The following is a 12,345-nucleotide window of genomic DNA, read 5'->3' as shown; positions in this document are numbered from 1 at the left end:
CGTAACAATGCACTGCTGCAGAAGACCACACGTAACAATGCACTGCTGCAGCAGACCACACGTAACAATGCACTGCTGCAGCAGACCACACGTAACAATGCACTGCTGCAGTAGACCACACGTAACAATGCACTGCTGCAGTAGACCACACGTAACAATGCACTGCTGCAGTAGACCACACGTAACAATGCACTGCTGCAGTAGACCACACGTAACAATGCACTGCTGCAGCAGACCACACGTAACAATGCACTGCTGCAGCAGACCACACGTAACAATGCACTGCTGCAGCAGACCACACGTAACAATGCACTGCTGCAGCAGACCACACGTAACAATGCACTGCTGCAGCAGACCACACGTAACAATGCACTGCTGCAGCAGACCACACGTAACAATGCACTGCTGCAGCAGACCACACGTAACAATGCACTGCTGCAGCAGACCACACGTAACAATGCACTGCTGCAGCAGACCACACGTAACAATGCACTGCTGCAGCAGACCACACGTAACAATGCACTGCTGCAGCAGACCACACGTAACAATGCACTGCTGCAGCAGACCACACGTAACAATGCACTGCTGCAGCAGACCACACGTAACAATGCACTGCTGCAGCAGACCACACGTAACAATGCACTGCTGCAGCTGGGAGTGGCATCAGGACTGACATAACACACTCAAGCTGCGCAGATGTGTTTCGCCTGAGTACACGAATTAGTAATACAGAGCGTAAAAACAAAAGTTCGGAAAATGCGACAATTTGTATTCTGTAGCAGCATTTTATGATGATTATGTGAATTAGTTTGAGTGATCATGTCACTTTTTTTTCATAGCGTGTTCAAAGAGCAAGCGGTCATAGACACACTACATACCATCCTGACAATTTACATACCAGACTGCAGTCATAAATGATACAACAAAAAGGTATATGCACGCCGTAAAAAGTGCCCTCGGAACAGATTACATTATTACTCGTATACATCACACCTGTCTACTACACTCGCACTCATACACTGGTGCAGTTCTTCTCCAGATAGTTAAGTATTGTATTAGTCTTAATTCCTGACGAGGGTTTTAGTAATGTGACAATCTGCTCACTGAAGCTTTAGAACCAAGGTCTTCCACTGGCTTTACGGGTCTCCGTCCTGAAAATCAGTGCATCGCATCTTACATGTGTAAACTGAGTTTCTTTAAGTAACATTCAGTGCTTTATCATCCAGATAGCTCTCAACTTGATCATCCAAGTAGCCCTCAGCTTGATCATCCAGGTAGCCCTGAGCTTGATCATCCAGGTAGCCCTGAGCTTGATCATCCAGGTAGCCCTGAGCTTGATCATCCAGGTAGCCCTCAACTTGATCGTCCAGGTAGTCCTCAGCTTGATCATCCAGGTAGCCCTCAGCTTGATCATCCAGGTAGCCCTCAGCTTGATCATCCAGGTAGCCCTCAGCTTGATCATCCAGGTAGCCCTCAGCTTGATCATCCAGGTAGCCCTCAGCTTGATCATCCAGGTAGCCCTCAACTTGATCGTCCAGGTAGTTCTCAGCTTGATCATCCAAGTAGTCCTCAGCTTGATCATCCAGGTAGCCCTCAGCTTGATCATCCAGGTAGCCCTCAGCTTGATCATCCAGGTAGCCCTCAGCTTGATCATCCAGGTAGCCCTCAGCTTGATCATCCAGGTAGCCCTCAACTTGATCGTCCAGGTAGTCCTCAGCTTGATCATCCAGGTAGCCCAGAGCTTGATCATCCAGGTAGCCCTGAGCTTGATCATCCAGGTAGCCCTCAGCTTAATCATCCAGGTAGTCCTCAACTTAATCATCCAGGCAACAACAGCAGCAGCAGCAGCAGCAGCAGCAGCAGCAGCAGCAGCAGCAGCAGCAGCAGCAGCAGCAGCAGCAGCAGCAGCAGCAGCAGCAGCAGCAGCAACAATCATTAACTGTTCGGTGCCACGGAAATTTGACTGTAAGAATAAAATTCTAAAAAAATAAGGTAATTATTTTTATACACAGCCGAAATTCGGATTAACGTGGAATGTTAATTAACTGAGGTAGAAGGGCAGGGAAAGTTTCCCAGTTGGGCAACACAGAGCTCTCTGACTCTTGGCTGAGGGGAGCGTGGGTAGGGGGAAAGACAGATGGAAGACAGAAGGGACAGAAGAAATTTGGAGAGGAAGAGGATAGGGAAGTGAAGGTAGGAGGCCATGGTGTGTAATAACCAACAAATTTAACTTCATTATCCATCACAGGGGATTGTCTTCCTCTCTCTCTCTTTCCCTCCCTCTCTGCCCCCTCCCTTTTCTCTCAACCCCCTCCCTCTCCAGCCCCTCTTCTCTCTCTCCCCCTCCCTCAATTCTCCCTCCTCTTCCCCCTCCCCTTTCTACCCTCTCTCCTATCTCTCCCCTTCTCCACCCCCTCCGCTGTCTCTCCCTCTTCCGTCTCTACCCCTCCCCATTTCCTCCCCTCCCTTTCTACCTCTCCCTTCCGTCACTACCCCGTCCCCTGTCTCTTCCCTCCCTCTGTCCCCTCCACCGTCTCTCCTCCCCTGTCTCTTCCCTTTCCTTGTCTCTCCCCTCTCTTTCCTTTTCCCACTCCACATTTAACAGTATAAAAACAGGATTTTTCGGTTTTGCTAGAGACCCCCTTCAGGAGGTTCTAAACTAGCTGGAAGTCGTTACCTAGTACATACTAACAAGTTAGGTTGATAAGACAAGGTATCACTGCAGGAGGTATACCTCCGTTCACAGTGCCATCGTCACTGACAACCTGACACTTTCTGCATCTCCACTGCCTAGTTAGTAACAAACTTTACACCTCCCAAATCTGCATTTACCCAACTAAAGCAATTTAGGGAGATTTATTCTCTGGTCGGTTACTTTCTTTGTGGCTTGGGAAATTTAAGGATAACAGTCCTCGGTAAAGGCCTGACTTACTGGCTTAGCAATGTGCCCATTTTCAATGCTCTAATTATAATTGAATTACCTTCTTCTGTTGTTTATGGCATCTCGTGAACACCTTAGCATCAAATAATTATATGATTCTCTGCACTTTTGTTGAAAGACTATTATTTTCCCAAGTATGACAGTGTGTCTGTTGATTCAGTCGATGTTTGAATCGTCTTTTCCTAATGGAAATGTTTCTCAATAGATACTTGAATTTATTTACAAAATACCTGATTCTTAGTGCTGTGGAATAAGACGTATTAAAAGATTTCGCACACTAGGGATGGGGGATGAATGTTGCTTTAATCCAATACAAAAAACAGAAAACACAAGTGTTTAGAATGAAGTCAGGTGGAGTGAAGTCAAGCACTGGTGTGCAGATTATCTTGTCATGTGTCTGTAGCAGGATCAGTCTAGTGAGGACGTCTGATGTGCTAGAACTTCCAGAGTTCTGGGCTACTGTGTTGGACACAGTGATCAAGAAGGCTTGGAGCACGCCAAGTTCCTGTAACTCACTCTCCTTCAGCAATACACTTACTAGTTTAGTTTTACCTTAGTTGTAAAGGGGAGACTCGCCAAGGCGACTGAAACTAGCGCAAGTGTAGGCCATCTCTCGTGGTGGCTGTTATCAGGTTCAAGTAGGCGAAACATACAGAAGATTGAACCAGCAATTGATGGAACAAAAATACATATGCAATAGAGACAACCTGGCTAATGTTTGTGGCTCACAGAAATTCCCGGAGACACCTAATGAATTAGCTAGTAGCCAGGTTGTACCTGAAGGTGAGTGACTACATATTCGGAGTGCTCGAAGCATCGTTGATTCCCGTATCAAACACAGTAACAAACAGCTCTCAAAAGTTCCAAAGTATCAGGTGTCTCCGCCACACATTTCATGATCAAGTGAGTCACGCATTGGCACTTGACCTCATTACACACTCCACCTGATTCACCTGACTTCAACGCACTATATATTCTGCATTTTATTTCACTTCTGTATTGGGTTCATAAAACCCCGATTGTGCGTTCAGAGTTCTACATAAGGGCAAATATTTTACCTAGTATTTGAATACTACAGAACCGCTAATGACAATATTCTCAGCACTGCGGGAGAGAATTTCTGCTTGTAGGTTTGTACACGTCCTGTTAAGAGATACTTAACTGTTTAGCTTCAAAGCTTCTCGTTTCTTTAGCATCATTAAAGTTACCTCTGAAAAACAAAAGCGTAATCTATAAAATTCTTAGTGTACTCTGACTTAGAAAACGTGCTGCAAATATTCTCTGACTCGTATTCAAAGAACTGCGAGTCTCAGATTCAGTATTCCCTGAGAAATGAGACCCTGTTTGGAAGTGTGCAGACAAGCCTCTGAACGTGTTGGCTTTCAGTATATTATAGAAATAGGCGAATAGTGTTTGCATATGCAGTGTCCAAAAACATTTCTACTCACTGAAGACGATCTGCTTATTAAAAACGATTTATGTGTACTCATTCAAGACGATGCGGTGCATTCTCGGTGAAACAGCGGCATCAGAGAGACACTTATGCAACTTGTGGTAACGTTACTGTGGAAGTGCTATACCCACTAGGGCCTTTGTCGATCAAATACAGATATGAAAAAGCAGGGATATATATATATAGCAGCGTGGAGGTCAGGTGTATCGAAGGCGGGGTGCATAAAATCCTCACTGCTGTCACCTGACACCTGTGTCCTGTTCTCTCCTTTTTCATATTCATATTGGACTGACAAATACTCTGGTTACCAAACACACGTTACCTCACGTAAATGTACTTTATACATTTGTGGTTATTATATGCTTTGTTTGTAGGTTTGTATCAACTACATTGTTAATATATTGTAGCCAAGTGAAATTACATTCAGTGACTGTGGTAAGTTCATTCTCATAATCTACAAATCGGTTTGTCAAATCAGATGATGAAGATGACCCAATTGATACTTCATATACTTGACTCAAAAATAAGAATCACAAGAAAAATGACCAGGTAACACAGTTCAACGAGACGCAGAAACATTGCATTGGGCACAAGACAATCAGGATGCATCTCAAAGAATGTAAGTCTCGGTAATCTAAGTCCAAGAAATCCAACTTATCTGTCTTCGTTTAATCTTCGTTCCTCAGAGGTGTGCCCTCGCTCTCCAGGTACGGCTTCTGATCTCTCGGCAGGAAGTTAGGTTAGGTAAGGTTTGTCAGGAAACAGGACAAGTGTTACTTGCCGCGGGTCTTAATTATATGATGACCCACAGCTGGCTTACCAGTCCACCCCTTTAAAAATCATGGTTAGGACTCGTTCCTAATAATTTTTCTTCTCGGCAAGAGGTACATCTCCAATATGTATAATATTAGTGGTAGCCAGGAGGAGCGAGTAACTATGGGAGGTAAAGATATGACAACAACAGTACGAAGGGAAGGGTAAAAGTAACAGGTTAACTCGGACAATGTAACAATTGCATTAGTTGTCCATCACTTCCTCACTCGTGCGGACACTTCCCTCCCCGTCCGTGTTATATCCTACCCTAGCGCTGTGTGATCCATACGTGTTTAGTCCTTGTTTTCTGAATATAATCTTCCGCTCCCTCCCTCACGGTAACCTCCCACCCTGATACCATCCCTCTCCTACACCACCTCCCACCCAGTGACTACCTCTCATCCCTTCCTCCAACTCCCACCTCTTCCTCCAACTCTCACTCTGCCCCTTCCACCCTGTCACTCCCCTCCCCCATCACTAATTGGAAATTGAATACTGTACGGACCTCAACCCACCGAGCAGTACACACGTGATTGGGTTCCGTTTTCATTAGAGACAAGAGTATGAAGCCAGTGATTATATGCTTGTCTAACACCTAGCTGGATGCTCCCACACATCTCTCTGGAAATTTATGAAGTGGCAGTGTTCGTGTGGCTGTAATTACGTAGGAGATTGAGTAAGCCTGAGCTCTAGCTGTGTGTGTGTGTGTGTGTGTGTGTGTGTGTGTGTGTACGTGCGTGTGTGTGTGTGCCTGTGTGTGTGTACTCACCTAACTGGTTGCAGGGGTCGATCCATAGCCCATGGTCCCGCCTCTTCATTGGTCGCTACTCGGTCACTCTTCCCGCTCAGTGAGCTTTATCATAGCCCTTCTTAAAGCTATGTATGGATCCTGCCTCCACTACATCACTACCCAGACTGTTCCACTTCCTAACAACTCTGTGACTGAAGAAAGTGTGTGTGTGTGTGTGTGTGTGTGTGTGTGTGTGTGTGTGTGTGTGTGTGTGTGTGTGTGTGTACTCACCTAACTACTCGCCTAATTGTGGTTGCAGGGGTCGGGACTCGGCTCCTGGCTGGTTTCTACATTCATTGCATTGAGTATTTCATTGCTTTAATTAATTTTTTAAAGTTATATTTTTTCTAATATATATATAACTACTCAGGTATGGAAAACTTGAGGAAATTAAAACTATCAGGGTATACAATAAATTTTAACCATACAATAGAGCGAAAAAGTAATGTGAAGGACCTGGGAGTGATAATGTCAAAGGATCTCGCCTTCAAAGACCACAACAATGTAACTACCGCATCTGCTAGGAAAATGATAGGATGGATAATGAGAACCTTCAACACTAGGGATGCCAATCCCATGATGATTCCCTTCAAATCGCTTGTTCTCTCTAGGCTGGAATAATGCTGTACACTAACTGCCCCCTTCAAGGCTGGCGAAATTGCTGACCAGGAGAGTATACAAAGAACTTTCACGGCACACATAAGTAGGATAAGGTACCTAAATTACTGGGAACGGTTGTAGGCCCTTGATCTGTATTCCCTGGAAAGCAGGCGAGAGAGATACATGATAATATACACTTGGAAAATAGAAGAGGGATTAGTACCAAACTTGCACACGAAAATCACTCCCTATGAAATCAGAAGACTTGGCAGGAGATGCAACATTCCCCCAATGAAAAACAGGGGCGCCACGAGTACATTGAGAGACAACACAATAAGTGTCAGGGGCCCAAGACTGTTCAACTGCCTCCGATCATACATAAGGGGGATTACCAATAGACCCCTGGCTGTCTTCAAGAAGGCACTGGACAGGTAGCTAGAATCAGTACCTGACCAGCCGGGCTGTGATTCGTAAGTCAGTTTGCGCGCGGCCAGCAGTAACAGCCTGGTTGATCAGACCCTGATCCACCACGAGGCCTGGTCTCCGACCAAGCTGCGGGGGCGTTGACCCCCAGAAACCCTCTCCAGGTAAACCTGATTTTGTTCCAGTTTAGTCATTCCACGTGCCGGGCAGTTTTTTGCTTTCCCAGTGTAAAACAACAGCCATAAACCCATACGCTTTACACGCACGTTTCATTCAGCGAATCTTTATTCTGGGAACATTTCACTAACCAGGGGCTTTTTCAGTACAAGGCAACAGTGGCTGGCGAAATGTTGCAGGAATGAAGATACCCAAGTGACTCGTCAATTTGTCGGGTTTTCTGAAACCATTTATGCGTATCAGGTGTTGAGGTGGTGTCCTCCACCAGGATGTTGAGCTGGTGTTGAGCTGGTGTCCTCCACCAGGATGTTGACAGGTGTTGAGCTGGTGTCCTCCACCAGGATGTTGACAGGTGTTGAGCTGGTGTCCTCCACCAGGATGTTGACAGGTGTTGAGCTGGTGTCCTCCACCAGGATGTTGACAGGTGTTGAGCTGGTGTCCTCCACCAGGATGTTGACAGGTGTTGAGCTGGTGTCCTCCACCAGGATGTTGACAGGTGTTGAGCTGGTGTCCTCCACCAGGATGTTGACAGGTGCTGAGCTGGTGTCCTCCACCAGGATGTTGACAGGTGTTGAGCTGGTGTCCTCCACCAGGATGTTGACAGGTGTTGAGCTGGTGTCCTCCACCAGGATGTTGACAGGTGTTGAGCTGGTGTCCTCCACCAGGATGTTGACAGGTGTTGATCTGGTGTCCTCCACCAGGATGTTGACAGGTGTTGAGCTGGTGTCCTCCACCAGGATGTTGACAGGTGCTGAGCTGGTGTCCTCCACCAGGATGTTGACAGGTGCTGAGCTGGTGTCCTCCACCAGGATGTTGACAGGTGCTGAGCTGGTGTCCTCCACCAGGATGTTGACAGGTGCTGAGCTGGTGTCCTCCACCAGGATGTTGACAGGTGTTGAGCTGGTGTCCTCCACCAGGATGTTGACAGGTGTTGATCTGGTGTCCTCCACCAGGATGTTGACAGGTGTTGATCTGGTGTCCTCCACCAGGATGTTGACAGGTGTTGATCTGGTGTCCTCCACCAGGATGTTGACAGGTGTTGAGCTGGTGTCCTCCACCAGGATGTTGACAGGTGTTGAGCTGGTGTCCTCCACCAGGATGTTGACAGGTGTTGAGCTGGTGTCCTCCACCAGGATGTTGACAGGTGTTGAGCTGGTGTCCTCCACCAGGATGTTGACAGGTGTTGAGCTGGTGTCCTCCACCAGGATGTTGACAGGTGTTGAGCTGGTGTCCTCCACCAGGATGTTGACAGGTGTTGAGCTGGTGTCCTCCACCAGGATGTTGACAGGTGTTGAGCTGGTGTCCTCCACCAGGATGTTGACAGGTGTTGAGCTGGTGTCCTCCACCAGGATGTTGACAGGTGTTGAACTGGTGTCCTCCACCAGGATGTTGACAGGTGCTGAGCTGGTGTCCTCCACCAGGATGTTGACAGGTGTTGAACCAGGATGTTGACAGGTGTTGAGCTGGTGTCCTCCACCAGGATGTTGACAGGTGTTGAGCTGGTGTCCTCCACCAGGATGTTGACAGGTGTTGAGCTGGTGTCCTCCACCAGGATGTTGACAGGTGTTGAGCTGGTGTCCTCCACCAGGATGTTGACAGGTGTTGAGCTGGTGTCCTCCACCAGGATGTTGACAGGTGTTGAGCTGGTGTCCTCCACCAGGATGTTGACAGGTGTTGAGCTGGTGTCCTCCACCAGGATGTTGACAGGTGTTGAGCTGGTGTCCTCCACCAGGATGTTGACAGGTGTTGAGCTGGTGTCCTCCACCAGGATGTTGACAGGTGTTGAGCTGGTGTCCTCCACCAGGATGTTGACAGGTGTTGAGCTGAAGATTGAGACACTTATGCAGCATATGGGAATCTTTATTCAGGAAACGTTTCGCCACACAGTGGCTTCATCAGTCCAATACAAAGAGGAAGGCGTAAGGAGAGGAGGAGTATGAGGTAATCAGTCCCTCAGCCTGGAGTCGATGTGTTCAGTCCATCAATCTTGAAGAATGTACAGCATAGGGCCGTAGACGTGGCTTATATACTGTAGTGAGGTGACTTGAAGCAGGTGGAGGCGGGATCATAGTGGTACCATCCACTAGTCGAAGTAGGTCTTTGTCCAAAGGTTGGACAAGCTTTGAAGAATTCTTTTGTAAGAAGATCCCATGATGCTGCAGTGTCTGACAGTTGTGATGAATGGTTTGAAAAACCGACAAGTTGAAGATTGAGACACTTATGCAGCATATGGGAATCTTTATTCAGGAAACGTTTCGCCACACAGTGGCTTCATCAGTCCAATACAAAGAGGAAGGCGTAAGGAGAGGAGGAGTATGAGGTAAACAGTCCCTCAGCCTGGAGTCGATGTGTTCAGTCCATCAATCTTGAAGAATGTACAGCATAGGGCCGTAGACGTGGCTTATATACTGTAGTGAGGTGACTTGAAGCAGGTGGAGGCGGGATCATAGTGGTACCATCCACTAGTCGAAGTAGGTCTTTGTCCAAAGGTTGGACAAGCTTTGAAGAATTCTTTTGTAAGAAGATCCCATGATGCTGCAGTGTCTGACAGTTGTGATGAATGGTTTGAAAAACCGACAAGTTGAAGATTGAGACACTTATGCAACTTGTCGGTTTTTCAAACCATTCATCACAACTGTCAGACACTGCAGCATCATGGGATCTTCTTACAAAAGAATTCTTCAAAGCTTGTCCAACCTTTGGACAAAGACCTACTTTGACTAGTGGATGGTACCACTATGATCCCGCCTCCACCTGCTTCAAGTCACCTCACTACAGTATATAAGCCACGTCTACGGCCCTATGCTGTACATTCTTCAAGATTGATGGACTGAACACATCGACTCCAGGCTGAGGGACTGATTACCTCATACTCCTCCTCTCCTTACGCCTTCCTCTTTGTATTGGACTGATGAAGCCACTGTGTGGCGAAACGTTTCCTGAATAAAGATTCCCATATGCTGCATAAGTGTCTCAATCTTCAACTTGTCGGTTTTTCAAACCATTCATCACAGGTGTTGAGCTGGTGTCCTCCACCAGAATGTAAACTATGGGCTACTGAATCGATGTTTTTCATAATTCTGTCTTGTATAAGTCATTATTACCTCAATTTGTCATGATAATATTTGTCTTACATGTTTAGGGACACTCTTCACAAACATCATTCTCCTCCCAGCACTAGAAACAGACAGAGATCCTCTATTTCCAGACTGTGATGATCGACGTCTGTTTACCTTCAAGTGCTCAAGTCTGTGATTGTCCTTTAAAATCTGCATTAATTTGTGAATCGCTCTTAGTAAGAGTTTTTAGTTAGTATTTGTCTCTCATTGTGATTCTCTATACACTATGAAGTAAATTAAAAAAATAGGGGTTAATTTGCTACATATTACTGCATACTAATAATCTGTGACATCGATGACTTCCCCAAGTTATAAATTTTGCGCAAAACGTGTGAAAAATCAGCAAAAACTGCCCCTTGACGTCTTCTGCAACTCTTGTTTATTTTCATTAATTTCTCCCTTTTTTTTATATTTCCCTGGCATCAGCACTTAAGTTTTAAACAGTAGAAAGCATCCAAAACTTTTTTTCCTAATGGAAAGTTTATACATCAGAAAACGTCAAGTTCACGAATAAAATGAACATTTACATTTTTGTTCCATTGGTTTTATTATCTTAGTTATGATCTTGGTAATTATCATCCCCATACAGCCTGCACATGGACCTGGACAAGCAGTATTGAAATTAAAGCCCAGCAAGTGCATGGTTATGAAACTGAAACGGCAAAGAAAACCAGAAACGGGGTACAGACTAGGAGGACAAATGCTTTTGATGGGCACCTAAGGCGCACGTCAACAGAATAACCTGCGTAGCATATGAACTTCTGGCAAATCTAAGATAACGTTCAAGAATCAGAGAAGATTCACTCACGACATTTACTAGCCCGAGGGGGCGTTGACACCTGAAACCCTCTCCAGGTATTCCCCAGGCCTATTTTATATTATGGAACACCAGTAAAAAAATCCACACTTAATCAACCATGTAAAAGAACTAAGAAAAAGTTGAGAAGTTTGCAACGAGACTAATTCCAGAGTTATGGGGAGAGACGGAGAGATAAATCTGATGACACTGGAGGACGCAAAGACTAAGAGAGACAGGATAAAGACGTACAAAATATTTAGAGGAATTAACTTGGTGAATGAAGGGTTCAACCCATTTCAACTCGGCCGACTCCAAAACGATATTCGCGTTATAGCTACGTTCCCTGTTAATTGAGAGTAAGTGTGCAATATCTCACAAGCTAGAGCCAATTTGAAAAACCTGCCACTTTCGAATTCAGCAACCCCAAAATACCCTAAACACCTTCAAATATCTTTGACAGCTAATAATAATAATAATAATAATAATAATAATAATAATAAAAATATTTGCAACTAGTCAGCCTCAGATTTATCTTTGAGTTGCCTGACCCTGCCACATGGAGGCCAGTGGTTCGTCTTTAAGATCCACCCCCATATTGATACAATGTGCTCCTATTGTGTTCATGCTTTTTAATGGATATATAATGCCAACCTAATAAGATTTGACCAACGAGGTGTATTTCTGCACACCATAGGGTGGACAGGAACAAGTTATTTCGGAGGTAGAAAATAAGTACACGCGGGCACAGCTGGAAGTTAGTTAGAGATGTCATAGGGATGTCAATATTTCGTCAGTCCTAGTGGTCAGGCAGTGTAATGAACTTGATAGAGCGTCTTTCCTTAAGAAACCTGCTGTACCTGTTCACCTATTATTAAATAGGTACTTGGGTGTTAGCTAACTGGTGTGGGCTTCATCCTGGAGACAGTAGGAACCTAATTTGCTCGAAGTGCTCTGCATTACAAGGGTCTTTCTATATAGTATGTCACTGATGTCAGGTCTGTATACGTTGTACATGTACTTGTAGAACTAAGATTATTATCAATTAACCCGGTAATGGCAAGGTTAAGAGACAGGACCAGAAGCCATGAATCGACCTCTGCAACCACAAATAGGTCAATGCAAATATTTTATCAGATGCACATTCAGATGGGAAAACTATCAGAAAACTGCTGAAAAACTACAAATGTGCTGCCAATATTCAAGCAGGAATGACAAGAGCAACTGAATTAC

This window comes from Cherax quadricarinatus, chromosome 50 (assembly GCF_038502225.1).
Source record: "Cherax quadricarinatus isolate ZL_2023a chromosome 50, ASM3850222v1, whole genome shotgun sequence".
Classification (NCBI taxonomy): domain Eukaryota; kingdom Metazoa; phylum Arthropoda; class Malacostraca; order Decapoda; family Parastacidae; genus Cherax; species Cherax quadricarinatus.
The sequence above is the reverse complement of the archived record's forward strand: the minus strand, read 5'-3'. Positions refer to the sequence as shown.